We start from the raw sequence: 10,103 nt of genomic DNA on the forward strand, positions 1-10,103 counted from the left end.
TGTGTGTGTGTGTGTGTGTGTGTGAGTGTGTGTGTGTGTGTGTGTGTGTGTGTGTGTGAGAGAGAGAGAGAGAGAGAGAGAGAGAGAGAGAGAGAGAGAGAGAGAGAGGGAGAGAGTGTGTGCAGGAGCAGCGTGGAGCATGCCAGTGTGATCGCTATGGCCGTTGCTTTCTTAGCTGTGGCGTTCTTGCCCGTCACAAGTGTGTGGCTCAGCCCCCAACGACAGTGGAGCCGTGTTGTGGTGAATACTGTGTGTTCCGCGACCGCTGCTTCCGTTCGGTCCAGGGCAGGAATAGACACCGCTGCTGAAGCTCTCCCCGGCCGTACGTCAGTCTCGTGGCAGATGACCCGAACTCTCATTTTGTGTGTGTGTGTGTGTGTGGTGTATGTACTGTATATGTATGTGTGTTGCTCCCTACGTAGCCGGACAAACTCTTGTTTTTGTGTCCCGGGCGCCATGGGGCGGCGTTCTCCCATTCTCTCTCCGCTGCCCCTCCGGGCCCACGTGGCTGTGACTCGACAGGGCAGGGAAAGTGTGTGTATGGCGCATGGTGTGTGCTGGCATGTCTGTATAAATATGTTGGACAGGAATTTGTTCACCCACAACGGTGACGGAAAACCATGCTAGGTGTTGCTGGAAGTTATGGAGTCTGCGAGCAGTTACAATAACTAACGTCATGTCACAACAAAGAACGGTGCAGTGGTTGACCCTCATGTAAACATGATGGTGATGGTACCTCACCTAAGCTACCCCTGAAGCTAGAAAGAACATCAGGTCAACAGAATTGTACCAGAGGAAAGCATCTATTGCCCGAACTTCTTCATATGAAATGAACAATACCCTTCTCCATAGAGACAACCTGCAGATGAAGTGTATGGACAAATAATATAATTATAAATAGGCCATTCACTGAGGGCATGGAATGATTTCTACGTGTAGATTGGATAGACACATGCACGTCTGCAAGGAAAGCATTTGTTCATGGGTTAGTTCATGGGCTGATTGAGTTCACATGGACTAAGTTCATATCATGCCATCTCTCCTGAGCAGCAAAATTTCAAAACATACGACATTACTTCGTTCGCTAATCTCCGCTACTCGTCGTCTCACCTGGCTTCAGAAGATGTTACGAGAGATAGGAGAGTCTCCAGCAGGCAGCGCATCCATCTTCAGGAAGTGGAAAGAGCAAACGGCATGGTCCTTGGTTGAGGTAAATGCTGAACGTTTGATTTGTCCCAACCAAGATTTCAGCACTTGGTTCGTCACGATTTTCGCTTGCCAGCTAACGTCTCCGCACTCCAGCTTCCCCTGTCGGTGTCACGTCCCAGTACACAACGGAGAGGACTACTAATAAACAGTTCACGGCACCAACAGCATTGAAAACAGTACTTCTTTCACTTCGTGAATACAAGAAGACAACTAAAAATGACACAATTCTGCAGTGATCGACCTTCTCTCTCCCGGAGCTAAGCAGAATGGGCGTCATCACCTGTAGTCGCCATGGAAACGGGATCAGGAAATCGGCGATATGGCAAGTTTCCCTTGCCGTACGCAAGCGAGAGATATACCATCGGAACCGATATCCAATTGTCTTTCATCTGAGCCCTACTTGAAAAATCGATGCACTTCCCCTTTAAACAATGACCTTGGCCCTGCAATGTCGTGCAATGCGGCATAGGCTATAATACAACTACAATAATTATGTCGTATATAAAAAGACACCATTGCATGGAGAATACGATAAATAGATTATAGACCTCATAGTTGGTATATACAGGATAAATATGGACCTCCTAACCGGTCTATAATCTATACGTAACGATCAGTAGTTGCGTGGTTTCCCGAAATAATCAATTGTGTTGTGGCCCTCTCCCTTGCCCTTGTACAAAAGCTCCTCACCACGGATATATGAACAATAGCAACAGATATACATGTAGTAGTAATATTAAGAAGCCTGAAGAATCAAGGTCAAGCTAGCTCTTGGCAATAGTCAAGCAATCCACCAAGAGTCAAGACATGTTCCGATGATGCACTGCTTTCTTGTCAGGCACTTGCACGAAAAAGAGAAATGTTGCTGGAACAGCAACTATTGTTTCTTGCAGTTGCTTGACATATAAATGTATGCTGTACCTTACTGAAGCCAAATGGGGACTTGTTTCTTCTTTTCGTGTACATGTGTTTCTTAGATTGAAGTCGATGATGCAATACAGCCAGTACTCTACACTGCTAATAACAAGTCGATGATGCAATACAGCCAGTACTCTACACTGCTAATAACAAACCAGTCTTGCACAGGAGGTGGAACTGCTTCAAGCTCCATTTGTCTTCCAGATTGTCTGGTGAGATACCATAATTATTATGAGTTTTTGCAAGTAAAGAATTTTGCATAAAAGTATAAGGCAATAATTACTTTGAAGTACAATAAAATGCCCAGTGTCCTTGGTAGACTTCTACCCCAAGGGAGTTGCGTTATATGAGTAACTTGAGTCCAGGCTAGAAGATTTCGTGTCAACCAGGTTTATGCATGCACATGTTCTCTGGCTCCATGCAGTGAGGAGTGGAGTCTTGTCTACGTGCTTGATGTATGCATCATATTCACTGGGGTGTTCGTCAAAAAGTGTCAATTTCTTGTGCTGTGACGGCGGCACATTGGGCGTCTAGTATTTCAAGCTTTCCAAGTCCAAAGCTAGCACTGTCAGGGTTCTTGCCAAAAGGACATAGCGGGGTGCTGCGACCTCCTTCACTTTTTGACCGCCTCCTTTCAAAATGAATGCGCCGCCCTTCAGAGTGTGAGCACCACGTTTTATATGCATGATGAGGACACACCAGGTAAAAAGTAAAATAAAGTAAATGTTCGTGTCTGTTCTCGAACGGAACTCACGACAGCCGCTAACACCCGGTAAACCCTAGCGGCAGATGCAACGGCTAAGGGGATGAGTCTCACAACCACTGACACAAGTGCCGAGAAACCCCATTAGCCACATCCATGTACCCCTTGTACCTGGCCACAAGTCCCCCTAGCAGCACGGCTGGAAAAAATAGTTCCAGGCAGGACTTGAACCAGAAACCCTTTCCATTTCAACAATGGTCTTTGACCAACCCACTGCGCCTGCAGGACACATCAGGTAGTAGCACAGCTTTGTATGGGTCATTGCACACGGCACAGAGCACCACACATTCGTTGTAACTAAAAGTTTCATGCCCATAGGCAATCATCAGACAACAACACACATCTGAACAACTTGGCCCAGCTGCAATGTGAGTGCCCGCATTGGTTTGATTTTTGGCTAGCAGTGAGGCCGCTGGCTCCTGCACATAATGCCCGAAAAAATTTGGCACCGCTGTGAATTTTTTAGTCGCAAAGTGAAGGAACACGGGGAAAGTGCTGAAAACTAGGAGATGTCGTATTTTCAGCTTTCAGCAGCCTCACCAGAGTTGTTCACAGAAGTGTTGCTCTTTTTCTTTGTCCAATACCCTTTGCCCAGGTATCCAACAAGATGAGGTTGGTCTCTGTCAGATTCAGAGCTGCGAATCGGCAGAAAGGTGAGAAATTGTCACTCTTTGACCATTTCCCTCCACCTGTCATTTCAATGCACCTCTGTACAACTTGGCCCGGCTGCAATGTGAGTGCCCGCATTTTTTATTTGATTTTTGGTTTGCAGTGAGGCCGCTGTCTCCCGCGAATAGTGACCGAGAAAATTTGGCACCGCTGTGAATTTTGTAGTCGCAAAGTAAAGGAACACGGGGAAGGTGGCCAAAACTTGGAGATGTCGTATTTTCAGCTTTCAGCAGCCCCGCCAGAGTTGTTTATAGAACTGTTGCACTTTTTCTTTGTCCAATACCCTTTGCCCAGGTATCCAACAAGATCAGGATGGTCTCTGTCAGATTAAGAGCTGCGAATAGGCAGAAAGGTGAGAAATTGTCACTTTTTGACCAATTCCCTCCACCTGTCATTTCAACGCACCTCTGTACAACTTGGCCCAGCTGCAATGTGAGTGCCCGCGTTGGTTTGATTTTGGTTTGCAGAGAGGCCGCTGGCTCCCGCAAATAGTGACGAAGAAAATTTGGCTCCGCTGTGAATATTTTAGTCGCAAAGTGAAGGAACACGGGGAAAGTGCCGAAAACTAGATGTCGTATTTTCAGCTTTCAGCAGCCCCGCCAGAGTTTTTCATAGAATTGTTGCTCCTTTTCTTTGTCCAATACCCTTTGCCGAGGTATCCAACAAGATCAGGATGGTCTCTGTCAGATTAAGAGCTGCGAATGGGCAGAACGGTGAGAAATTGTCACTTTTTGACCATTTCCCTCCACCTGTAATTTCAATGTACCGCTGTACAACTTGGCCCGGTTGCAATGTGAGTGCCCGCATTGATTTGATTTTTGGAGATGTCGTATTTTCAGGTTTTAGCAGCCAGAGGTGTTCATATCAATCCTCTATGTACAGCGTGAATACATAGATTCAAAATTCACGATGGAGGACGGGAGCACTTCTGGAGCTCCTGCTCCTGCCTCATTTATGTTTAGGGTCCACAAGGACTGGCCTTTGGACCATGTATTTTTTATCAAGGAGCTGTCTAGACTGGGTGTTCAGCCCTCCGAACTCAGCCAACTGGACCTAAACGGGAAGCCTGGATGGTGCAATGTCACCTTCGTCACGCAAGGAGTGCGCGACCGCCTGTTGACGTCAGAGGAAGAATTCGTATTTGCCAGTAAGAATGTCGAAGTTGTAATGGGAGGCATGTCAGTTACGACTCTCCATGTATTCGGATGCCCCCTGTCATTGCAAGATGGTGCTCTTGTGCATGAAATTTCACTCTATGGTTGGGTCCATGGTCCTCCAAAGAGGAAGATTGTTAGCCATGAGGGCTTTGCAGTTGACACCGGGACCAGGTATGTCAAAGTTTCCCTGAGGAAGGCTGTGCCTTCTGGCTTGCGAGTAGGTTCCCGTACCGTAAGAATATGGCACAAAGGTCAAATTCAAACTTGTTGGCGCTGCAGTGTCTCTGGCCATCTGGCAAAAGACTGCCCAGGTACAGCAGCTGTAGGTGCGAGAAATGGCGTACACAACTCGCAGACCAACATGTCCTACGCAGACTCCTTGCAAGGGCAATTGAGTACTAGTACGGGTCACCAAGAGGCGCCAAGCCAAGAACAGATAAATGAAAGCCCTCACACAGAAACTGCAGCAGTTGATGTTGGCGCCAGTGCGGGAGAGTCCACCGTACCTGACAAGGTCAATGGGAAGCCTAGCACAAGATCAGCTGGGACGCGCAAGAACCAGACCCCCCGCAAGCACGTACATACACACACTGTTGAAGATGAAAACAGCTGCGACAAGGTGAAGTCGTCGGCGGATGAGCTCCCGGAAAATAGAAGCTGGGAAGATGTCGGCTCCGAAATGGAAGACGAGAACGGTGGCTCTGATTCTGAAGCTTTCACAGATGTTCGTACCAGGAAGCAAAGGAAAGCCAAGAAGCCCATCAGAATCCGCTCACAGCCGAGGATCTGGCGCCGTAGCCCATAGATTGATTCTTTTCTCGCACGATTGTTCTTTATCTTCGTTTTGATTGCTTTGTATTGTGTTACGCAAGTTTTCTCCTATGCATCACCATTTTCACCAGGCACAGTACCCCACAAAATAGGTCAACTCCCTTGACAATTGCATTCCTAAATGTTTGCAGTCTGCGACACAAGACACATGAAATTAAGGCACTCCTAGATAGCTCCCAGATCGACGTTATTGGCCTTGCAGAGACATGGCTGGATGAGACTATCAGTAATGGAGAACTAGTCATCCCAGGCTACTCCCTCGTGAGACTTGACCGTGGGCGCCCAGGAGGCGGTGTGGCATTCTACTATCACTCATCTCTTGCTCTCCAACCTCGGCTGGACCTTGCGCAGGATGGCCTGGAAGCTCTTTGGTTACAGACAACGAATTCTGGGACAGCCCACCATGTATTTGCTTGTGTCTACCGCCCACCAACTGAGCCTATCAGCTTTTGGACCCGACTAGAGAGAGCGCTTGACGGAGCCTCACGGATAACCCCATCGATAACTCTCCTCGGCGATTTCAACACGAATGCCAGACCACCTGGTATTGATACCAGCAGGACACACTATCAAACTCGCCATCTATTTGACTTGGCAGGTGCATATGGTCTGGCAAACCATGTGGATAGTGCCACGCGCGTGACGCCCGACTGCCCCCAAGGTACCGTAATCGACCTAATCCTAGCCCGTCCCGAAACAGTAGCGATGTGCCATGTCATTCAGTGCACGATCAGTGACCACTTTGCAGTTCTTGCCAAGCTGGACATTTCCGTGCCCAAGCAGTCGACCAGTAAGCCGGCTACATCCACCCGAAATCTCCGCAACATCAATATAAACGACTTCCGAAATGACCTTACTGCTGCAAACTTTTATGCTTTTCCTGCTCAGGCTAACGTGGATGAAATGTGGCAAGACTGGCATTCAAAGTTTATAACTGTTCTGGATCGCCATGCTCCATTCACTTGCAAGCAAAGCCGGAAACGCCCAAGCGAACCACCGTGGTCGGACAGAGAGCTGTATCAGCTTACTATGCGGAAGAACAGGCTGCACAAGCGTTGGCTATCGGACAAAACTTGCCAGCAGGCCCACTCAGCGTTCAAACAGGCCCGGTCCGCTGCATCAAATGCCTACAGGCGTAAACGGAACGAGTTCTTTCGAAACAAGTGCGCGGAGAACACGGGAAACCCCCGTCAGCTATGGTCGGTCATAAACTCCGTTACCGGTCGAAAGCGGACACATCAGGAGCCATCGTGTGGTGTAGAGGCGATTACGTCTGCTTTCGAGACTGTCGTCACCGACATCACTCGGCCATCCAAACTACTCCTGCCTGCGGGACCCCCTGCAGAGCATTCCCTAGTGTCCTTTTCACCCGTCACAGTGGGTGCTTTGGAGCGCTTGCTGCAGCAAGTCAACCCGGCCAAAGCTACTGGAAGTGATGGAATCCCGGGTCTCCTAATCAAGTATTGTGCTGATATATTAGCTTCATCTCTTACCACATTGTTTAATGCATCATTAACCAGCGGCGAAGTTCCACAGCAGTTCAAATTAGCTCACGTTGTTCCGCTCCACAAGTCTGGTGATCCCTCTGTTCCCAAAAATTTCCGACCGGTATCACTGCTACCGATACTGTCCAAAATCCTTGAGAAGGTCGTGCTGAAATCGTTGGTGGAACATGTCGCACGGATGAACATCTTGCCAGTGACCCAATTTGCGTTCCGTCATGGGCACTCTACGGAAGACGCTCTTTCCCTACTAACTGACAGAGTCGACACTGGGCGAGATGACGGTCTAGTTGTGGCAACCTGCCTTCTAGATATGTCGAAAGCCTTCGACAAAGTCAAGCACAGCATTCTTATCCAGGACCTTTTTGACATTGGCGTTACTGGAGGAGCACTGACTTGGTTCAAACATTACCTGTCAAGTCTCCAACAGCAAGTGCGCACTGGTACCGGACTCGGCAGGGTTGTTACATGCACCTGCGGTGTTCCGCAGGGTTCGGTCCTGGGGCCGCTGCTCTTCAACATATACACTAGAGACGTACCGACTGTTACCTGCCCGACTATGTCAATCCAGTTTGCAGACGATATAGCCTTGACTTCCACCCGCCGCAGCGCTGACCTCGTTTCTTCTGAGCTCACAACAGCCGTCTCTAACCTAGCTCGCTGGCTAGCCTCCCGTGGTCTCATCCTCAACGCCACCAAGAGTCAGCTCCTTGTCTTTGCAGGATCCAATGGCCAGAGTCCCAACGTTGTGGTAAAGTGCGATGGCATACCCGTGCCAAGCGTCACCAGTGCCCGCTACCTTGGCATCACCTTGGATGTACGCATGTCATGGCAGCCCCAGGTCGATGCGAGCATCACGAAAGCCAATAAGAAAATTGGAACTCTGTGGCGGACACGAAAGTCGCTAACACTTGCTAGCCGTGTGCTGTTCTTCAAGGCAGCTATCATGCCGGATCTACTGTATGGGTCCGTTGCGTTTAGCCCAGGTCTCACTCAGGTCCAGACCGACCGGCTCCATGTAGCACAAAACCGTGGGGCAAGAGCAGTTTATGGCCGGCCGGGGTTCTCTCGTGCCAGTGATCTCCTGGAACGCATGCAGGTGTTCAGGATTGGAGAAATACATCGGCAGAAGGTCCTGGTCTTTGTCTGGAGGTGCATACACGCCAGTGCGAGTCCATCCCTCCAGGAGCTCTTCGTACGCTGCGCGGATCGTAGGACGCGCCTGGATCTCGCCCTGGGGCTCCGTCTACCAGCTACACGAACCCGCGCCGGACGATCTCGCCCTGCCTCCCGAGGTAGTTCCCTTTGGAACGTCCTACCGGATGCAGTCAGAGTACTGTCGTCTCTCAGCAGCTTCAAAGCTGCCGTCGTACCGTATACCCTCCGATCTTCCTGATGTTATGATTAGAAACTTGCCCTGAGACAGCTTCCTGTCTGTGATTGATTTTCACTGCTTACCATTATTATTTGCCATGGCGACCCCCGTAAGTCCGTAACTGGCAGGGCAGGGTTGGGCCTTTCATCCTCCCGATGTTAGTAGCAAGTACCGGTACTCTCGTTAGCAGTAACTGTTAGTACTTTGTTTGTTTGTTTGTTTTTATTTTATTTTTATTTTATTTTATTTTCTCTATTTTATTATTATTATTATTATTATTATTATTATTTCACCGTCCAATGGCAGAAGCCAATGCAAAGGAGGGGGCGTTAGCCAGCCATGGCAAGAGAAGAAAAAAAAAAGAAGAAAGAATGAAGGAAAGAAGATGATAATCGGAAGAAAATAATGCATCAGCGGGGTGAAATGTATCACTATGTTGACCATGGTGGAGAGCGGCGAGATAAGCTAGCAAAAGAGGCGAGCGAGCCTACAACGTGGCATGACATTTAACATGGTCTATGAGCTGTCTAATATTGGATATTGTCTTCATTTCCATGGGCAGCTTGAGCCAATACGAGTATGCAGAGAAGATAATTATTCTCTTTACCAGGCGTGGGCCATCCCCTGGACAAACAAAATGGGTGCCTTATTATTATTTTTCTGTTTCTGTTTTAATGACAGTCCACTGCACGCCTGAAAAAAGTACTTAGTTTATTAGGCGGCTTACAGAACTATCGACTTATCGTTCGCTGGCTTACTTGTAGTTTGATAACGCTTCGCTCTTCATTGAGATATCTACCATTCTCTCTTTGTTCTCCTTATTTTCTCCCCAACCCTCCTTCCCTGTAACATAATAACATATTCGCTGCCTTGTCATTGAGCATTTGTGCTCGTTTGGATTTGCGAACTCAAATAAAGTATACATACATAATAAAGTATACATAGACGTGTAACTCTTTTCCTTTGTCCAATACCCTTTGCCCAGGAAAAATCTTTCTGCACCCGATGACGCAAAATCTCCATACGAAACATAGTTCGTTTTGAAGCCAGTCCACACGGATTCTCCGTGCCGAAAAATCGTATGGAGCACGCCTGGAAAAAATCCGTAGCGCCCATACGCATTTTGGCACGGAAAATCGTACCCCGGAACCTCTCTATTGCAATGTGAGTGCCCGCATTGGTTTGATTTTGGTTTGCAGTGAGGCCGCTGGCTCCTGCAAATAGTGACCGAGAATATTTGGCACCGCTGTGAATTATCTTGTCGCAAAGTGAAGGAACACGGGGAAAGTGCCCAAAACTTGGAGATGTCGTATTTTCAACTTTTAGCAGCCCCGCCAGAGTTGTTTATAGAACTGTTGCTCTTTTTCTTTGTCCAATACCCTTTGCCCAGGTATCCAACAATATCAGGTTGGTCTCTGTTAGATTCAGAGCTGCGAATGGGCAGAAAGGTGAGAAATTGTCCCTTTTTGACCATTTCCCTCCACCTGTCATTTCAATGCACCTCTGTACAACTTGGACCGGTCGCAATGTGAGTGCCCGCATTGATTTGATTTTTGGTTTGCAGTGAGGCCGCTGGCACCCACATATGAGCCGAGTCAAGCAAAAAGGTGGCTTAGGCTATGGTAAAAATTATCTTTGATTCTCAAATACGCGCGCACCGATTTTTGGCGGCGCACCGA

The 10,103-nt window shown here is 48.2% G+C and overlaps 1 long non-coding RNA gene across 1 annotated transcript; it reads left to right on the top strand.

Moving 5' to 3' along the window:
* The first annotated feature begins 2,293 nt into the window (after positions 1-2,293).
* LOC135826449 (uncharacterized) lies at positions 2,294-9,872 on the top strand. The gene is made up of 4 exons (XR_010555297.1): positions 2,294-2,339; positions 3,486-3,543; positions 3,854-3,911; positions 9,815-9,872. It is a non-coding gene; the product is annotated as an uncharacterized LOC135826449 (long non-coding RNA).
* The last annotated feature ends 231 nt before the right edge of the window (positions 9,873-10,103 follow it).

Source organism: Sycon ciliatum, chromosome 10 (assembly GCF_964019385.1).
Source record: "Sycon ciliatum chromosome 10, ocSycCili1.1, whole genome shotgun sequence".
NCBI classification, from domain to species: domain Eukaryota; kingdom Metazoa; phylum Porifera; class Calcarea; order Leucosolenida; family Sycettidae; genus Sycon; species Sycon ciliatum.